General features: G+C 44.2%; 1 long non-coding RNA gene and 1 pseudogene across 5 annotated transcripts; both read left to right on the forward strand.

Moving 5' to 3' along the window:
- Positions 1-7367: 7367 nt before the first annotated feature.
- Positions 7368-9826, forward strand: LOC136513776 (uncharacterized; annotated as a pseudogene).
- A 293-nt stretch (positions 9827-10119) lies between these two features.
- LOC136512203 (uncharacterized) lies at positions 10120-20449 on the forward strand. 5 transcript variants are annotated; one of them, XR_010773002.1, is made up of 6 exons: positions 10120-13435; positions 13529-13601; positions 15819-18179; positions 18257-18342; positions 19905-19997; positions 20080-20449. It is a non-coding gene; the product is annotated as an uncharacterized lncRNA (long non-coding RNA). The 5 variants fall into 5 exon arrangements; XR_010773004.1 differs by having other exon boundaries at positions 10121-11110; positions 11210-13435; positions 19905-20449; XR_010773003.1 differs by having other exon boundaries at positions 10122-12749; positions 13365-13435; positions 19905-20449.
- The last annotated feature ends 1075 nt before the right edge of the window (positions 20450-21524 follow it).

Consider the following 21524-nt stretch of genomic DNA (forward strand, 5'->3'; position numbering starts at 1 on the left):
GTGGCTGAGTATTCCTGTAATGATTGTTGAATGATGATTTGCACTTGGCTCGGTCGCTCAAATCTACCGTCGCAAGTTTGTGGAAAGTGCACGTCTGATTTGCACTTGGCTCGGTCGCTCAAATCTTTTCATGGTTTGTTGGATGCTAAGGGGAGGGGTTTATTTGCTTGCTTCACATTTCACAATGATGAACCCCATGTAAATGAGTTCATTAACTTCAGTTCGTTTGCTTTACTTTCTTTTACCACGGAGTAAAAATTTCAGTAAACCGTTGGTTTTACAGTTGGGTCTGAATTGAAATAGGGCGTCGACGCAACTTGCAACTGGTACTGCAAAACATGCAACACTTATTATTAGCAGGAGCACCCACAAGCCATCCGACAAAAGGCAGTATTCATCCTTGTCACATGTCACCTGCACAAGTCCAGAACGAGAGAGCATCCTTTGTCACCGGCATCTGCGAGCGTCGAGGAGCGCGTGCTGCTGGCCTGCTACATAGCAGCAGTGCAGTGCAGTGCAGCGGTATGAGGTCGGCAGGTGGCGATGGGCGATGGACCTGCCATGAGCCCACGAGCTGCCGCAACGAAATTAGGCCCAAACGTAAAACCACCATTGACAATTCCAGACCAAATTGCGAGATCCAAACAGTTTGCACGGCCGGAGGGTGCAGCCAGACTGCACCGAATTTTTTTCCTCCTTCTGGCCCGTCCCTGCCTTGGGCCCCTGGTCGTGCCGTGCGTGATCTTTCCATCTTTCCCACAGCTCCAAGAAAGAAAACCAGAGGCGCGCGCCCCGTCCGCCCTCCCCAAATCCGTTTGTTTCCCACGGCGCGAGAAAGAAACAAGACAACAACAGCTCCTCTCCCATTCCGATCGCCAATTCGCCACATCGACACGGAGTCACGCGCGCGCGCTCCTCTCCTCTCCCACCAGTTCGTCAGCCTGCTAAGGTAAGACCGTAAGAGGAATCGCCTCGACGTATCGATCGATTCATCAATCCATGCTGTTTTTCTCCCCGTTCGGAGTAGAGTCGGGCGGGTGCACGCACCGGTGCGGTGCGGCTAACGTGGGCTGGAGCCGCGATTGCCTTTGCTTGCTTGTTTGAAAGACCGGGATTGCCTTTGCTGCGTGGCCGAACGGTAGCTGTTCGTCAAAACTCCTGTGGAGTGAATAGTGATAGAGCACCAGGGCAGGGGTGGATCCTTCTAGGAATTTATAGTGATAGAGCACCAGGGGTGGGATCCTTCTAGGAGTTTCCTTATGTTTTGATTGGATTGGGTCAGACGCACAAATAGCTTGTGTCTATTATATTTGGTTGTATGCATTCATAGCTTGTGTCTATTGGAATGGTAAATCGAAAGCAAACTAGGGTCTTGTTTAGTTGGCGAAATTTTTTAGGAAATGATACTATAGCACTTTCGTTGTTATTTAGCCATTAGTGTCCGATCATAGTCTAATTAGGCTTAAAAGATTCGTCTCGTGAATTTCGTCTAAACTGTGTAATTAGTTTTATTTTTTATTTATATTTAATGCTTCATGCATTTTTCCAAAGATTCAATGTGACGGGAAATCTTGAAAAATTTTGCAAAATTTTGGGAACTAAACAGGCACTAGCTTGTCATCCTACCCAGCAGTGTGAGCCGTGAGGGCAAATGCCTGGAACAGGATGGGCATGTGGACATGTGGTAGTATTAGCTTACACTCCTTAGTCCTTGCAGCCAGATGACTTTGTTTCATGTACTCCGCTACTTCGAGATTTCAGAATTGCCCAATTATATATATATATATATATATATACTGTTTTGCTATAATACACCTGGGTACATCCTGTATATAGAATGCACCCAGGACGGCGGGCGCACCAACTTGGAACAACCAGCGCGCCCAAACATGCATGCATGAAATTTTTTTTTGGTTCGAATCTTTGAAACAAATTTTCTCCTAAACCGTAACCCTAAGTGACAAACTGTTTGTTGTATCCGACTCAAAAAAATATTTTGAGCAAAATTAGATCCAATATGGATATATTTTTTTATCCTTTAAACGAGTTACATGTCAATTTACTACCGATTGCAACTCTGTCTACCACCTAGTTGCAACTAGTTATAACTCTGTATATTATATACATCTGGTCACTATAATCACGCCAAGTTACAATTCTGAGTTGCAATCATATCTGAGTAGTAACTGTGTTGCAATTGAGTAGTAACGAGTTGCAATCAGTGGTAATTGGTTTGCAATTGGGTAGTAACTTGTTGCAACCAGTAGTAATTGTGTAGTAATGAGTTACAACCAGTACTAACTGGGGTTGCAACTGGATAGGTGCATCTACCAACTAGGTTGCAAGTGAGTACTTGCTAGCTGCAATTGAGTACTAACTGGTTGCATTTTTATTCAGTAGGAGTTGCAATCATACCTGGTTATGATCAGAGTAATAACTGGGTTGCAACTAAGTAGTGAATAATTGCAACTAGAAGTAACAAGGTTACACTAGATTATAATTAGTTGCAACCAGTGCTAAATACGCTACAGCCAAGTTGCAATTGTGTTGTAGAAGTGCTTGCAACTCATAGTACAACATATTGCAATTACGTATTTGAAAAAAAAAACTTCATCAAATACGGCCTTTATTGCAACCAGTGCTAAATACGCTACTGTCAAATTGCAATTGTGTTGTAGAAGTGCTTGCAACTCATAGTACAACATATTGCAATTACGTATTTAAAAAAAAACTTCATCAAATACAGTCTTCATTGCAATCAGTGCTAAATACGCTACAACCAAGTTACAATTGTGTTGTAGAAGTGCTTGCAACTCATAGTACAACATATTGCAATTACGTATTTAAAAAAAACTTCATCAAATACATCCTTCATTGCAACCAGTACTAAATACGCTTCAGCCAAGTTGTAATTGTGTTGTAGAAGTGCTTGCAACTCATAGTATAACATATTACAATTACGTATTTAAAAAAAAAACTTCATCAAATACAGCCTTCATGGATCTCGTTTTGTTAAGCATATTTTTTTCAACAACCTACTTCAAGCAGAACTAAAATTAGATATATGGTTTAGAAGATATCGCATTTTTTTGTTTGGAATCAACAAAAAATTTCCTACATGCATGCTCCCTGGTGGATGGGTTGAGCTGTTAGGTGGCATCACGTAGCTGGTTATCTCCATTTAGTTTTGCATACAGGAGCATGGACTTACCTCGCGCTCGCCGCGCTTCATGCGTCTCACGGCTCGCGCTCACGTATCGGGTGCACTCACTTCACAGAATACACCCAGATATATTTTAACCTCGTCCTCTCTCTCTCTCTCTCTCTCTATATATATATATATATATATGCTGCTATTGTTTCTAGTTTGATCCGGACATTCTGTGCTCATTGGGCTTTTTATGGTGCTGCTGCCGTAAGATTTGGTGTATTGTTCATAAATGATCAAGCATAAGCTCAACCTTGTCTTAAATGTATTATCGTAATTTGGTTAATTTATAGCCATGTATCACTGAACTTTTTTTTAATGGTATTGCACATGAAATTTTGACTAGGACTACTCTTTGTTTCAAATCCAGGTCCGCTACTACTTGCCTGCTTCCCCATCCGGCGGCCTTTGCAGTCCATGAAGAAGGAGGTGAAGCAAACGCCGCCGCTGCCAAGCCCAACCGTTGACCAAGACGGCGCCGGCGACGATCGGATCAGCGCCCTGGATGACGACTTGTGTGAGCTCATCCTCAGGTGGACGCACCTCAACGTGAGGGAGCTGGTGCGCACGAGCGTGCTGTTAAAGCGGCGGCGCGGCCTCTGGAAGCGCTTACCCATCCTGGACTTCTTCGGGTGACCGGAGTTCAAGTCGGCCGGCGATGTCCAACAGTACATCGCCATCGTCAACGACGTACTGGAGCAGCGAGCGGGTGCGGCATCGGAAGCCCGCATCGACGAAGTGAAGATCCGCTGTTAATGGACGTGTACTCTCTCCATGGCCTGCAGCCGCTACGGCGGTGGCTTTTTCAGCACTTGGGTACTGTAGCTACAGCCGCAGCCGAAACCACCGCACAGGCAACAGCCAAACAACTCCTGACGCCCACCATGGAAGCAGCTGAGGCGTGGATTCGGTACGTCATGCATCACCAAGTGAAGGGCTTCCAATTCAACCTTCGCCTGCTGCCACTAGATCGACAACAAGACGCCTGTAATGGATCTTGATGGGCTTCTTCCTAGCTCCCCAAAGCTGGAGTGTATGCGTTTGGGGTTAAGCAGCGCAAAAGTCCGACTCCCACGCACCGCGGTGTTCACATCACTCAAGGACCTCGAATTCATGGAGTTAGCAGCGGGCAGTGGCTGTTAGCCTCTTCGGCACGGGTGAGTCGATCACTCACCAGCGTTGTCGATCACGTACTATCGTTGCCGAGCATACACTATGGATAGAGGTAGAAAAAGGGAGAGAGAACAGAGCACACACAGCATAAGCACCAGCGTTGACCGGAGCTCTGCAGAGAAGATAGCAAAACTGAACTCGCTCTCTTTACTGAGTTATAGTGGTAAACTATATATACAACTCTACCCATCTAATCCTAGTATACAGACATGTCAGGCCGTCATGCTGTTACAGTGACTAGATGTGACAGCAGCGCTGACTTTGGCGTCTGCCCCTGCTGTAGCTACAGTGTGGCAGGAGAACCGTTTGATGTCTGCCCATACTATGGCTACAGTACCACAACAGAGAGCCTTTTCGGTTCACGTATCGTGCTTTCACGCTAGGGATTAAACAGTGGCCACCTTCTTGCTCGCCTCTTGTCATCGCTGTGCTGCCCAAGCTTGCAGAAGCTGCGCATGATACGCGTCAACTTGTTGCACGCCGGGACCAAGGAGCTGGTGCTCGACACCGGTGAGCTCTTGGAGCTGTCCATGGAGGCTGTTGAGGGGATGGAATTGCTGGAACTGAGGACCCCGAAGCTCCTGTATCTTGACATCGACGAGTGCTATCACGAGTCACTCAGGATCTCGGCACCGAGGCTCGAGGACCTCACTTATGTCTGTAACAGAGCCTTGATCCACGACCCTTTGCCGCGCGTGTGGCGCTTAAAGATCGACTTGCTCACCCATATGGAGGACGAGGACGAGGACGAGGACGAGGACGATGACGGATCAAATAGTTCTAGTATCTGCCTCCTTAAGCGTTGTAGTTCATCAGTCAGATGCCTGCTCGTGCATCCTCTTTTAGTTCCATCGTTACGTATATATCTTGTGAGACTGCGGCATTTATTTGCACTGTCTGTTTCACACTCTTTCAATTTGTTGGCTTTGCTAGATGCAAAGTTCAAATCTGATCTATTGCTGATAATATTCCTTCTCGTGTTGCTTAATTGCATCTGTTTTTTTCTGACCCTTGATTTGATCGTCAGGGAGATGAGCGGCAAGTTGACTTGATCAAAGATAAGATTCCACAGCTTCCTAAAGTCACGTCTTTGTTGGTTAGCATTGGTACTATATGTGAGCGCCATTCCTTTGGAGATGGGGTCGCAGGTCTCCTCACAAGATTCAAAAATCTCGAATCTCTCAGTCTACAGCTAGACGCATCAGATATCTGCCCTAAGACGGTGAGCAGCACATTATCCTAACTCCAAATTAAACAAGCCTGCAGCATATATTTGTTTCATCCAGAGTTTCCATCTCACTAAACCATGCAATATGCATGGTTTCATGTTGCAACAGGATGAATATGACTCAGAAGGTGATGAAGCTTTCAGTTTCACCTGCAACCATCCAGACCACTGGGAATCAAGCAATATCTCTCTACCTAACCTCCGCAAAGCAGATTTCAGGGGAATGACGGGAACTGGCTGCGAACTCCGCTTCTTGCGGTTCGTGCTCGCAAACGCCACAGATCTTCAAAGTGTGACTGTAAGCTTCAACTTGTACTTCATTGAAGAAGAACTACAAGACAGCTGGATGCATTATTTTCTGCATACGCTGCTCGGAGATGGAACGTGGACCACCTGCGAGAATGAGGATCAGGACTTTGATAAGCTGTATAAGTGTAGTAACTTTAGTAAGTTGTATAAGTGGACACCTTCTCCATGTACTGAGAAATGGACGTGTAATTGCAGAAAGCGTGTGTCTCTTGCTAAATTATCGCCCTATTTGCTTGCTTTTTTCAGCGAACGAACAATATTTTTTCTCTCACAATAAATCAGCCAGTCATGGCTTATCAGCCAAGCGAACAGGGCAATATATATTTGTCAATTAGTTTCTAGTACTTTGTCTGTTTTCTTAGTTGGTTTCTTTAATTTCCTTGTTGGAACTGTATATAACTATTTTCTGCTTTCCTACACTATAATGAAAGGGCAGAGTGCCTGTCACAGTTGCTCAAAAAAATTAGTACTATGTCATTCTTGTTGCTGACTTATATTGTATTCTTTGCCTGTGGCTTTCTTCTATGAAAAATAAATCACACAGTGGAGCAATAATTTGTTTTTTCAACATGATTCTTTGTTTTAGGAAAAAAAAAAGACTAAAAACATGATTAATGGAAATCGTTCTACTTGTGTACCATGAAAAATTATTATTCTCATGGAAATTGATTATTCTCCTAAAACAAATATCGTTCTACTAGGAACAACTTTCAAATTTCACTTCGCGTAAGAATGGAAACATAGAAGATTTCATTTCACGAGAGAACAAAATTATAGAATGACAACCTATTATTTTTTGTTTAGATTTCGTTTACAGGAGAACAAAAATTATAGAATGGCAACCTATTATTTTTGGTATTATGTGGATTTTCGAGATATATTTCTGTAACTTGCATAATAAATTGTGTATCATATTGGGTTGTACGCATTAATAGCTTGTGTCTATTGGAATGGTAAATCAAAACCAAACTAGCTTGTCATCCTACACAGCAGTGTGAGCCGTGAGGGCAAATGCCTGGAACAGGATCGGCATGTGGTAGTATTAGCTTACACTCCTTACAGCCAGATGACTTTGTTTCATGTGCTTCGCTACTTCGAGATTTCAGAATCGCCCAATTATATAAATATGCTGCTATTGTTTCTAGTTTGATCTGGACATTCTGTGCTCTCTGGGCATTTTATGGTGCTGCTGCCGTTAGATTTAGATTTGGTATATTGTTCATACATGATCAAGCATAAGCTCAACCTTGTTCATTTCTTTTTTTCGCGAAACCAACCTTGTTCATTTCTAGAGGAAGCAAATGCACGACGAGTCTCTGTCTATCTGACTGCTGTGTATGACTTGCTGAAACAGGCAGTAGCAGTGCTGAACTGCTGAAGACGGCTGTGCTCAGGCACCGAAATCGTTAGAACAGGCTTGTTCGTTTGAATTTATCAGCTGACTTATCCATCAATATTTTTCTCTCAAAGCGACAGCTTCGGTCGCAGTCCGCTTTGATACCAGCCGAAGTGAGCCGCCCAACTGGTGATCCACCACTTCCCCGGATCATGTCCACCAGAAGCGAGAGGCCGTGTGCCTTCGTGACCCCCTTGGCGGTCCCTTCTCCGGTGGCTCTGGCTCCAACCCCACCGTGGCCGCGACGGATACTGGGAGGTGCTCCTCCTCCGGGGCGCCGACGAAGAGCCGAAAGCCGCCGTTCCGGCCCGCCGCAGACGACACAAAGCCCGTCCTCCCCGACCCGGTTCGTGCATCTCCTGGCCGAAACCAGTGCTTGTTCCTCGTTGCATCTCCTGTTCGTGCAAAGTTGCTGATCTAGGGAGGGTTCTGGTTCTGGGATTTTTGGGGTGTTGTTGCAGATCTCGCGGTCGGACCCGGTGGACACCGAGCACGCCATGCTGCGGCTGCCGCCCTTCCCCTAAGATCGCGCCACCCAACGGTACGCAGTAATAGCTGCTAGTGTGTATCTCTGGGTCCTGGCTCTGCTTCTGTGGACTCATTTTTTTAGTTTTGTAGCATTAGCAACGACTATACTTTGGTTTCTTCTGTTTAAGGCTAGCTTCGAGGAGTTGATTGGTCCAATGTGTATCATCATAAGATTTTGTGGACATATGTTTTTTTTCTTTGTCTTCTGGGTGCAGTTCATGTGTGACTGCATTAAGTATTGCTAATTTGCTGACTGAGATCCTGATTTGGCAGAAGTAGAGTTACACCTATAGCTACAGCTCTTCTTAAGTAGATTGGGTCTTCTTGATGGTTGGACCCCTTTTGTGGAAAGCATTCTTGTTCCAGACTCTGGAATAATGCTAAATAATAGGATTTGCTTTATGAGATTGGCATATGAAAAAAAAGAAAAGAAATGTTGACAGCTGAGAACATTCAAACTAGTATATTAGGTGGTGAGAACTGAGATTTTCAAATCCTTAGGTACAGCCAAAAAAGGAATTGAAAAGAGAAAAACTCAGCTAAATTATCACAAATACTCCTTTCACCGTGTAGTGGACCAGTGGCACAATACCAGGAGTGTACTAGTGTTAAATCTGTGCTGACTTAGTAGTGACAGTTGTTACCTTACCTGCTATTCTTTATGATTCATTTGTGACAATGAATCTTTTCTTATGAACAGTATCAGTCATAGATTTTTAGGTCCTCCCCACATTTAACCATTTACAATTTAATGGGGAAATGGCTAATTAACTGACTCATGAAGGTAACAGCCTAACAGGTATAAGTGCTGCAACAGTGAAGTAAGAACTAATAATGTATGTTTTGTTTATGGCATGCAATCTTTGGAAGCTACAACAATATGACATCGAACATACTTGGCTGCATTTGACTATGTCCGATATTGAACAACTGTGGCAGCATGGAACTGTATCCTTTTTTTTTTTTTTTTTTTTTTGCAATAAGGAGTCCAAAGGATCTGCAGTTTATTGTTCTGGACTGATTATGCTTAATGAAATCTAGAAATGGCAGAAGGACTTACAATTTGGAATGGAGAGAGTACATAACATTGGCATGTCTAGAAATTGATGCAAATATGAGTTATGCCACTGCATAACATTGAGTTTGCACCAGTTAAAGAAATTGGAGCAAATCTAAGTTCAGGGAAGTTAGTAGTGAAACTGGAAATGAAATCAATGGCACGAGTTATCTCCTTTCCTCACCCCATTCAACAAACGGAACTGCTTCTGTAATATCATAGCTACTTGTCTAGGTGACTGTCATCTGTAAAAACAAAGATAATAGTCACATTCTTATATTGGTGACTGTAGTTAATTTTTTCCACAATGTATGTTCTCCTTTGTCGATACAAAGTTGAGCTGAGAGCAGAATACTAAAATAATTTCTTGTAAAAAACATACACATTGTGCAATGTTTTGTCTTACTGAAACGGTTGTCGCAATTTTGGAATGATATTGACAGAAGGCCTACTTCACTCCAAGACTTCCCTTGTGCCAAACGTGGCTACACTGGTGCCTTTGGATTCACAAATGCTACCTTGTTGGAGACATCAATCAACTTGAATCTTACATAAGTGGATTTTTGTTCAGGTGGAGACCATGAATGAATGCTTCTTCAAAAATTCAGACTTATACTGGAAAATAAGAAGTTCAGAAGATGGGGGATATGAATGAATGCATTTTTTTTATTACCTTCAAGAGGCCTCCTGAAAAAAGTTTGAGTGAGAAATCTTCCCTCTGGTTGATCAACTGAAGCTTCAGATAGCCCTTTCCAGTCTTGTTATAGCCAATCATTTTTTTCTAAGTTTGCAAACTGGTACTGCAATGAATGAAGATATGGGGAGAAAAACCAGTCAAGGTTTTCAAAATATATGCACTCGGAAAAAACAGTCAATGATGCTGTAAGCTGTGTATGGATGAATGGAATTGTTCGTTAGTGCATCTTATATTCTCCATCGTTAAATTTATCTTTACATTGTTTATTTCATTCATGCAAGTGATGTGTTTGTTGTTACTGTATTTTTTATGCTTTGGCTCACGAGCCAAACGAGCTAGTTTGAACTCGCTAACGAGCCGAGCCGAGCTAGTCTTCTGCTCCCTCGGTCCCAGAAAAAGAGTCGGATTCAAATTTTGTGCCGAAACCAGTCAGCATGTTCATTTGGCTGTGGCTTGTCGTAAACGATCGTAAATTTCCAGCTGGAACATTATTTTTCTCTCACACAAACCAGCCAGCAGTACTTCTTCACGAACCAGCAACGATACGAACCAGCCAACCGAACAGGCTGAGTGTTGCTGAGGTATGTTTACAGGTCTAAAAATAGATACCATACCGACAGCTATCCGTGTCCACGTCCACTCACCCAGCACCCCCAGCCTTATCCCTTTGCTTGTGCCGGCCGCTTCACGTCTAGACGTCGTGGCCCGCAATAAAAAAAGCACATACTTCCTCCAACGACCAACGCCACCTCTGCCACGTCACCGTCGGGTCTGCCACCACCTCCGCCGGCACGGCTGGGGCCTGCCGTCCACCGGCACCTCCACCGCCACATGGCCGACACCATCCTCTGTCCCGCCCGGCTCCGCCCCTCTCTCTCTCTTCCTCAGCCGGAGCTGCACCGGCGGATCTAAGCCATCTTCGTCTCCTCCGCCCTGGCTTCCTCCGGCCACGTCCTCTGCCGCGCCACGGAAGCCGGGAGTCAGGACTTGGGACCCTCAGTCTAGATCTGCGCCACGGCAGCCAGGAGCCAGGAGGCGGCCCCTCCGTTCGGATCCACGTCGTGTCCATCGGCGGCGGCGTGGGCCCGCCCAGTTTGCCGACGTACGGGCTACGGCGTGCGGCCAAGGCGTTCGTCGGATGGCAGGGTGCAAGGGGCCGCACGGGACCGGTGGATTCCTCCGTCGCCTGCGGATGAGGCGTGCCTTGGGGATCCAATCAACCCGAGGGATGCGGCCTGCATCTCGCATGCGTGGCCGAGATCATCGTCCTGGAACTTGGTGGGACTGAAAGCGGAACTGCATCGCCATTGAAGGTCAAGATTTTGCTCAAGATACCCAGGAAGGCGGAGCTGATCAGTTCGAGTTGATCCCTGATTCGCCTGAAGAAGGAGGTGATGAGAGTTCTTCTTTACTTGCCGGCGACGATGAATTTGTGCCCGAGACAGAGCCACAGGACCTTATTGCTGTGAGCACCATTGCTGGGCGTGCTCGAGCCAAGGTCGTCGCGGTTTGGGGTAAGCCACTTTATGCTGCCAGCACTAATTATTTGCAAACTATGAATGTTTATGCTGCCAGCACTAAAATACTGAAGTTGGTGCACTGATAATTTGTAGTGGCATCTTCAGTAAGTAATGGATCTTCCTGATTTTGTCTTGAAATCTCCAATCATGGAAGACGATGATCCATCTTCACTAACTGAGGAACCTAACAAAACATCTTCAATTAAAGTATTATTCTCTTGGATCTTGATACAAAAAGATGTATGAGACATAAGAGAAAAGCATCCAAATACCATCGAGCAAGCTATAATTCCTGCAACAATCTATTATGAATATTGAATAATTAATGAAGCAATATAAAACATTCTTTCTGAAAGTAGGAGATGAAGAAAAAGCAGTGTATGAAATTATTTTCTTTGGTCAGCATCACTGCTGGAGCTTACCTAGTAGCAAGAACCAGAATAATCGGCATCACCTGCTTGAGCTTATCTGGTAGCAATTAAGAAGCAAAAAGTAGTCGCACAAGACTATAGTAAGCACACCTAAATAATATCAGAACAGGCTCTGAACTTCTTTTGAGGAACCATTGCGAACGACTGAAAAAGACACAATGAGAAGAAAATTTATTATACTACCTAAATTTGAAAGCAAGAAGTATAGAATTCTAAACTACTAATTACTAATCTGATTAAGCTAATGACAATGGCCTCTATGTAAACCTGCTAACTGGACGTCACTGAGTACGAGACCATGAAGTCTTATATCATCTACCCACCCTATAATACACCAATTAAAATAAATCTACAGCTACACAACAAATATATGCTCTACAGTCATGACCTATGCTACATCCACGTCCACGAATACACCCATAAAATATAACACTATTAAAACAGATACATCAGATTATCTCTTAGTCATTCTCTCTCATTACTCGTCTAAATCCGACGGCTCATGTTTAGTGTGTCTGTCTCTCTCGCCCTCCCGCGGACCTCCCACGCGCATGATCGGCGCCAGTATGCAGTTTCCGCGCCGCCGCCTCCTCCGCCCTGGCAACCGCTAGTCCGCCCACTTCCCTCCGCAATCCGTGCGCGCCTCTGTTCCCTCGACCACTATCCACCCCGCCGCCCCGCGTCCATCCACATCCACCCTGCCCAGCGCCGCCGGGGTTGCCACGCGGGCGCTGCCCCGCGGTCACGCCAATGACTCAATGAGGAAGACGGCGGTATCGATATCTGGAGCCCGCCAAACAGCACCAGCCGCCGCCGCCGCGATTGCGGGCGAGGCAAAGGTGAAGGGCAACGCGACGTTCGCAGCCGGGTGTCAATGTCTGGAGCCGGATCGCACACCAATCAGCACCAGCCGCCACCGCGATTGCGGACAAGGCGAAGGTGAGGCCATGAAGGGCAACGCGGCGTTCGCAGCTGGCCGCTTCGAGGAGGCTGTTCAGCACTTCGCGATGACATCATGCTCGCGCCCCCGACAACGACGTCCTCTACTCCAACCGCTCGGCGGCGCGTTGCTCGGACCCGGAGTCCGCAGGCCACCACTTCCCCCACCCAGATCTCTCTCCCTCCGCCGTCGATTGCTTTATCTTCCTAGGCGCATAGCAGTGGGGATCCAGTGTACCAAGGCCTACACCCGTTGATTGAAGGTTTGTTCTTTCTTCTGTACTCTAATATAATCTTTCCACGTATGTGCAGTTTTCCATGTCTGTGGATCATTGGAGGGTTTTTTTTCGTGACTGTTTATCATTGGAGTTTACAGAAAATCAATTTGCACTATGTCAATCTTCACTTTGGTAGCACTATATATGGCATTATGTGGTCTGTTGTAGATCTCTCGCCCACATGCTTGTTTTATTAGTTCAATTCAATTCAATGCGAGATGTGATTACTTTTATCAATTTGCAAATAGTAGCACAGAAGAGATGTAATTTTTTTCTTATGTTCAATATGAGCCTTTTCTGTCAATTGTCTGACTTCCTATCAATGGATTCAGGAACTACTGGACCCAGTAATCCTTTTACTGATTTATTGCTCATTTTTTTATAAAGATAATGATGTATTGCTTATTTAACATGCATGTGCATAATTGTAGATGGAAAAGGACAAAGCAATATGGGATGCAGTCCATGATAATATTTTCTTAGATATTTGCCTGGAAGAAATAGCTGCTCATATTATTGTATCGGAGAGTTATCTGAGTAGAGTTGCATTCACTAATATAAAATGAAATTCTGGGACTCAATTGTTTAATTTCCTAGCAGCCGTTCAGATCCAGGAGTAGGATATTTCTACAATGCCAATATTTCAAATTATGCAAGTTCCGTCACACCAGGTTTGATCCCTTCATGGGCATTGTTTGCTCCTTTCATTTTGCTGCTAATAGCCTAATACACTAAAAGCATATTGTTTCCCACACTAATGCCAGGGCATTTGAGAAGTCATTGATAAAGAAATTGTAAGTTGAGCAATGGTCTTGAAGAATGAAATTCTTGCATCAGGTGAGTTTGTGCTTTACTGTTTCAGGTTCAGAGTATTTTAGTATGTGAGTGAAACTTTGTACCATACTTGAATGACCTCTTTTTTATTTAGAGAGGTAACTGATAACCCTATCCTGATCATGTAAAGCCATTTTTTTTTCAAACACTATGGACCGAAAGTATGTCTCAATGAATTTTGATTAAAGGATATATATATGCATGTTTTGCTTTGGGTTGTGGGGAGAATGTTTCTCTCTTTTCTTTTCCCTTCTTTTTATACACTGCTCAATCCTCTATTATGTATTGTTTTGGTAGTATGCCTGTGCAGCTAGAGTGGAAAGGCATGATCTAATGATGCATCTGATTAGATGTGACATTAGGCTAAAGAATGTTTTGGCACTATGCCAATGCTTACTACGCCTAGCTGTAAATCAAGATTTGTTGCATAATGTGTTTTCGGAGAGCTTCTGCATATTCGCACTTTGGAAAAGCCAGAACATTGTTGCTTTCAGGAAAAATAGCGAGCGTGCAAGCTTAATTAGAGATCATTAATCAAGGCCACCCACTACAATTAGGCTCTTTTAGATACTGACAAGGAAAGATGAGTTTTCCTTCTTACTGCAATATGGATTTTGGGTTTCGTGCCTGAAATTGTTAATGATAGTCCTGTTCTGCTCATGCTAGCACATCAAAACACAAGGTGAATCATATATGTTATCTACCTAGCGGGATCTTACTAAAGTGAAGAAAATAGAAAATCAGTCTTATCTTGAATTCCTACATAGGTGATACATGTTGAATTTTTCAGTTCAGAGTTAGGGTATGCTCTATGTGTTAGCAAGCAATTATTTTTTGAGGTCAGTCTTATTGCCAAGTGATGCCAGCATACCCTACCTCAGTGGTTTCAAGTAGAACGTGTGGGAGCTAAGTACCATATATATATATATATATATATGTATATATATATATATATATATATGTATATATATATATGTATATATACACACATATGTATATATACACACATATGTATATATATATATATATATATAGAGAGAGAGAGAGAGAGAGATGCCTTGGTTTGCGGGCTTAGTGAGAGAAAATATGTTTCTTAACCTGTATCTGCATTTGTCCCAAGCCTTTTTTTTTCCTTGGAAGTCTTATAGAGAACTTTGATAGATTGGAAGATTAACTTTCTTTGATACAATGCCATTTGCAGGTCAAACTAAATGGGATTATTCCTTAATGTAATTTAATTTTCGTTTTTTGGATTTTGTCCCATCTTTTTCTAACTTGTTGGAGTAACTGTCCTTGCAGATTTAATTTGTTTACTGAATATGAAAACATGGTCGATTAAATTTCTGTTTGATGGTACATGTGAGCCCATGGATTCAACTAATAATAAATGTACAATGGATTGCCTTGTGGGTTCAATAAGACGACCAGATGCATAAATAAGGAAATATTGGGATGATGAAAGTTCAAATTATTAATTATTTTTGAGTTTGTTAATGTATACCAATGTTGCTCAAAACACTATGTTTTTATGCTCATATCACATTGAATTTTTCCGGAACCTCTTCTCTCTGAATCCAGAGATTAAGGAAATTATTGACACTTGCTTTCCCATTTGTAAATTATGAGTGATCTTGTTGACTCCTTGTTAAATATTGTGTTGTTATCTGCGGTTTCACATACCAAATTTGTAGCGTGTGCTACATATAAATCATTCTGTTTTTAGTTGAGCTAAAAAATTAGTTTGAGTATTTGTTTCTTTGTAAATGCAATTTTACCTTCTTCTAGAAAATCTAATATTTTTCTGTTACGTAAGTTTAGTTTTTGCTTACAGACGCACTCGCACATGTTTATCTTATCAATTCTTTTCTATATAACATATTTCAGCAACAAAATAATTTTCATATAAAGTCTACTATCCTACAATCTTAATTTTTTACTATAACTATAAAGTCACATGTTATAAACATAAACATGTGTATTCATGGGTGTGGATGTAGCATAGGTCATGACTGTGGAGCAGACATTTGTTGTGTGGCTGTAGATTTATTCTAACTGGTATATTATAGGGGGTAGATTTACATGGTGCTGCTTTCTTTTAAGATGTCAACATGGTTTATCGCCGTAGCGTTAGCACGGGCAATATACTAGTTGTTGCGTAATCAGCTAGCCTTCGGGCTTCAGGATGGCTGTCTAATAACCATCTGTACATACTGTGTGCAGGCGCATGCTTCATGAATGGCATCAGCTTATTTTATCCCAGGAGCAGGAGCAAGAACGTGCAAGGCAAATTGTTACCAAGGAAGAGAAGGATCCTAAGACATGGTCTAAGGAGAAGGAGCAGCAGGACACCTCTAAGCAAATGTTGGAGAACAATAGAGGCAAGGAGGACATGGAGCAGGACCTCAGCCCCAAGGACGAACTTGGAGACCAAAAGGCCAGCATCTCTGATATGTCAACGGACGATGAGGCAAGCTGGGTGCATGATGGCGTGGATTTGCGTGGCCATTCGCAGGTGGAAAGTGACTCACTATGAAGAATAGGTAACACACCTGATCACTTGCTTCAAGTGTGCGTTAACAGATGTTTTGTGGCAAACATTATTACCACTAGGCGTAAATTACCAAGATCATAGTGGAGGCCTTTTGCTTGTGATGGAGGCTGTACACAAGTTGTCTCCCGCATGGCCTTTTGATTGTACATAGGCCCTAGTAGTGTTTTGCTGCTGTTGTTTAGGCATGATTGCAACAATATATAGAACGTACTAATGCTCTTTTGGTTGCTTGTACTCTGGAGGAGTAATGGTTTATGTGCAGTGCCTTATTTTATTGTGTTTGTCGTGCTTGCAATGTGAAGTGGATAGCACAATGATAAATCCATCGAATATGAACAAACACAAAGTAAACCATGGTTACATATACAATAGCTTTAGTTGCTGAGCAACGCAAAAGCATCTATACAACACCATTACTTGCTGACCAACACAAAAGCATCCTTGCTGCTAGTTTGCATCAGCATTACTTGCTGACCAACGCAAAAGCATCCTTGCTGCTAGTTTGCATGAAAGCCCCCATTAATTGCTCAACAGTTCTAAAGCCCTTTCAACTAGGTGCCTATCACAGCTAAGAGCTTTAGGAAGCATGCCTTGTGTCTCTAGCCTCTCCTTATTCATGTGAGGGATCTTGTACTTGTTCCCTCCATTGTCTTTCATAACTTCTATCATGCAGTTTTGGAGTGTCAGGAACACCCGATTTAGAATGACTGGGTTGTAGTTTTCATATTCTATAGTCACATTCTGGATGAGGTCATCCATATTTCTAGATGAGATTCTATCTGTTAACGACCGGAGAGAACTGAAGAAACCAAGGTCGAGGCAATTCAAATCAGGTGAATTAGCAGGCTGGTTTAAAAGGCGTATATCAAGGCTTGTATTGGCGACTGCAGCAGCAAATTCTGCATCATCTGCTGGTACATGCGAAGGCGTGTTGTCTTGTTGAATCCATATTGTCTTGTGTCTATCTTCTCAAGGCCAACGGGCTTTTATAGCTGGTAGCAGGTAGGTGATCATGTAAGATCTCATTGTGCGTCTATCTACCTTCATTGTCTTTGTGATTGGAGTGCCCCTTGGCCTGTTGCCACTTCTTCTTTGTGCAGGTTCTTGAAATTTAGATGACAATTAATGCAACATCAAAAATTATTTTACATGCCCAAAGTAAAAAAATGACAAAGATTTGTACCTCTCGGACAAAAGGCCAAATGCCTAGCTTGCCATCAAAATAGCATCTATCTTCATCATCAAACCTAGGCTTTGCAATACTTGAATAAAACATAACTTTGTGAATGGCATTCTTGTTTTGCACTGTCCTGTGTGGGTCATCTTCATCTGGGTGCATGTACATAATCTTATTCTTCTTGGTCCCATTGAACCACTTCTCATCTGAGTGGATAATATCTTTCATTTCAATGAACTTTGGATCATATGGCAGAGTACTTTTATCTAGCATAGAGAGACACCACTGTAGCCTTGCCTTCATGTTTTCTTCCTTCAAATATCGCTTCAGTGAGCTGCTGTGTCGTCATAGCATTCCAGCTTTGAACCACATGTGTAAAATGCTTTTGTTGACATCGAGGGCACTGGCTAGTGACCTTATGGTATCAACGACCCTTGAGAGATCCACTTCAAAAATTTTTTTTTCCGCCATTCTTAGGTTTCTTTGATCCGACATCTATTGGTATGCCTTGTGCCTTGCATTTTTTAGCTCTTTGCCATACCCGTTGTACTGTACGCACATGGACACCATACTTTGCAGCAATAAGTGTTGTGCAGCTTCTTTTTAATTTTCTATTACTGCTATGCCAAAGCAAATCTTCATATATGTCTTGCCTTTGTTTTTGTGTCAAATTCTTGGTCGTATTTGATGCTGCTTCTTGCTGGGTTTCCTGACCTTGTTCGCCATCTGAGTCGGGCAACTCCTCTTCATCAAATGTGACGTCAAAACCATCTGTGTACACACCAAACTCCATGGCATCTTGTTCATCCGGTTAGTGAATGTCGTCATCGCCTACCAAAAAAATTGATCATGTGTGCGTATTGTCAATACATAGATTTGGATACATTTTGACATGCCTTGGTACTAATGAAAATACGCACTCGCATGTAGGTTGTCTTGTGCCCCTTCGTGCGTATCATTTAAATCAAATGCGTAGCCAACATTGTCACCTTCTATTATCAATTTGAAGTGCACCTGTGAGTTATCCTCCCCTATGAATTGGACTGTACTAATGAAAAATATTGACCTGTCTGGTGGTTTCAGGTGAATAAAAAGTAAAAAATCATGACCCCTACTTGAATTATGATAGAGAAAGGAATAATATTAATTAGGTTCACATGGATGGAATAATAATGGACAAGAATCGATTTAGCAGTGCAATATTTGTTGACATGGTACAAAAAATTACTTTTATTTGCTACCTTTGCTGCCATGCTCATCAATTTAATCTTTTTTGAAGTGCAACCTTAATGTTTCTTTTAAGTGCCTTAAATTAGGACCCATGTTTTCAGGACGGCTGGTCGAGTCTGGACGCCTGGGGACCGTCCAGAACGTCCAGGACGATTAGTCGTCGTCCAGGACGATTAATCGACCCTGGACGAGTCCCCTGGTCGTCCTGGTCGTCCCCTATATATGGGGAATTGATATACCATATGCATTATATAGTTACTCAAACTAATATACACACACTAATATACTACATGTTCTGGGCTCTAGATAGGTCAGTTGGACACTTACCAGCAGCAGCAGTAGAGCCTGATGCAACTGAGGAGGCTGGAGCGGAACCAACTTCTCCTTGAACTTCAGCATCAAGGATGTTCATGTACACTTCCACTGCACGTTGCCTCTGTCGATCTAGATCTACACAGAGAAACAGAGCTTCAAGCTTCAAAGCACCAAGATTGAACGAGGAGGTGATGACTGACCTGAGGAGGAGGAGCTCATATTCTTCGTGCAGTCTTCCTCCCTTGCACAGTTGGATCTGCAGTTCTGCACCCGCTGGATCTACAGGCCTGTGTGCCTATAGCACTGCAGCAACCACAAGGAAGAGAGGGAGGGCAGCTGGAAGGGGGAGGAGCAGCAGGGAACCAAGGGAGGGCAGCTGGAAGGGGGAGGAGCAGCTGGAAGGGAGAGGGAGGGCTGCTGCTGGACTGGGAGAGGTGAGAGACTAGAAGACTGAAGAGTGAGTGTGTCTGCCGTGTGAGTGAGAGGCTGAGGGAGTGAGGGGGTAGGAAAGGGAAACCCTAATGGGCTTGGGCCAAAATATAAAATAGGCCCAGCTCTCAGATACAGCCCACTCTCAGGCTGGACGGGCTGGACGACTAGCACAGCCTGGACGGGCGATTAATCGCGGCTGGACGACGATTAATCGGACGACTAGTTTCCTGGACGGTCTGGCCTATTCGGAGGCCCTGGTCGAGTTGCTAAAACCGTCCAGGACGATTAGTCGCGATTAATCGCGATTAATCGGACGTCCTGAAAACAGGGATTAGGACACGAGAACAGTTCATAGTCATACAAGATTAAACTTTTCTCTACCTTTTTCAACAGCATGAAACCTTTGCTACACACAATTCTAATCCAACAAGTCATAAAATTACCTTGCTGCACTCAATTTAGGAGATAGAGAAATGAGGAAAAAAAATCGAAGCACGCTCATTTTAGTAGAGGAATCAGAGAGAAAATTAGAACAAGTGCAAACTTAATTTGGGAGAGAACCAGATGTGCTTACCTTGAACATCATTTTGTTGTTCCTCAGTTTGACCATGATTGAAATCGAAGTGGTGCCCTCTATGGTTGGCCCCTCCAACTTGTTCATCAGCCAGACCTGTACCTTCAAGGGAGACATGAGGTAAAGTTGAGCTTCATGATGTTCACCTGATTGCTACCTGGAAGGAATCATGGACATCTTGTTCGCCTGGTGCCTTGTCCAGATCTGGCATTTGTTCTCCTTCCTCCTCTGGTGTTGCATTCAAGTCTATGGCCATGGAAACAGAATGGTTCAAGTGGAATGTGGACTGGTTGAAAGGGATGCCCTGGGCAGTGGATTTATATCCAGAGAAGTGAAAATGGCGCCTGCTGGTTTAAATTTTTGGTTTTGCCTTGTGTGTGTAAAAAAGAGCGCCTCTTGTTTTGGCGCTATGATTTGGTGGTAATATGTTTTCCAGACGAGTGAATGAGATGTTTTCATGGGTTGGTTCATTTTTTATGTATAAATATTCTATAGTGGATGGCCTTGATCACGGTAGGTAGTGGGTTTTCAAGAACTCAGTGCGGTGGTGGAGAATACATGCACATTTAATTGATTTGCTGTCGGTTGTACTAGCACACTTCTTTTATCCGATGGAATCATTGGGTACTAGGGGTATGCAGGTCCTTTATCCATGTCCTTGGTACAAGCGCCACTTCTCAGAACGACTCAATATATAGGACGGAGGGAGTAGCTTGTTTGTATAACGAGCCATAACGAGCCAAGTCGTACCGAGCCGAACTGGCTATATCCAGGCCTAGTTGTAAACAAAGATGTCAACGGGGACCCGATCCCTGATTTCCTGCGGTGAATTTTTCTATCAGGGGACGGGGATGGAGGATAATTAATCTCCACGGAGAAGGATTTGGTAGGAATGTTGTCCCCGTCGGGGATGGCGGGGACGGGGATGGTTGTCTGGTCCCTGACCCCGATCCCCGCGAAGCAGTGAAGCACACAGCAGGCAGCTTGCTAGCCCATGTAAAGGCCCAATAAGTCACGGAGGTATATAACGCGCCATCCAACCCTAATTCCTCAATTCCCTATCTGGCACTCACGTCCTCCAGCCGTAGCCGCCGCCGCTCTCTCGCTCTCGCACACAGCACGCTCCCGTCCTCAATCTCGCTCTCTCGCTCTGCGGCGACCTAGGCGAGGAAGAAGAGCACGGAGGGGAGAGAGAGAGAGCAGAGGAGGGGAAGAGGGCAGAGCAGGTGCACGGGGCGAGGTGGAGAGCAAGACGCGGGGCGTCGACGGCAGCGGCCTCGGCTCGGTCGGCCGTGCGGCGGCGCTGCGACCTGCGTCCACGGGGAGGAGCAGATCTGAGGGAGAACGGGGGAGCAGAGCGGTGGGCGGCGGTGACGGCGAGGGCGCCCCGCGTCTTGCTCTCCCTCTGCCTCGAGCTCGCCTCTGCCGTCGGCAGCTTCGGCGAGCGCGGCCTCTTCCGTCTTGCTCTCCCTCTTCCTATTCTGAATCTGACGAGCAGAGGCGAGCTCGACGACGAGGGCGGCTTCGGCGAGCGCGGCAGCCGAGGCAGAACTATGTCGTGCTTGGTGAGGTGCTCGTCGATGGCGTCCACGATGGCGGTGGCGAGCGTGCTTCATGTGTTGCGGGGATGGGGATCCCCGCGGGGAT

Source organism: Miscanthus floridulus, chromosome 16 (genome assembly GCF_019320115.1).
Source record: "Miscanthus floridulus cultivar M001 chromosome 16, ASM1932011v1, whole genome shotgun sequence".
Lineage (NCBI taxonomy): Eukaryota > Viridiplantae > Streptophyta > Magnoliopsida > Poales > Poaceae > Miscanthus > Miscanthus floridulus.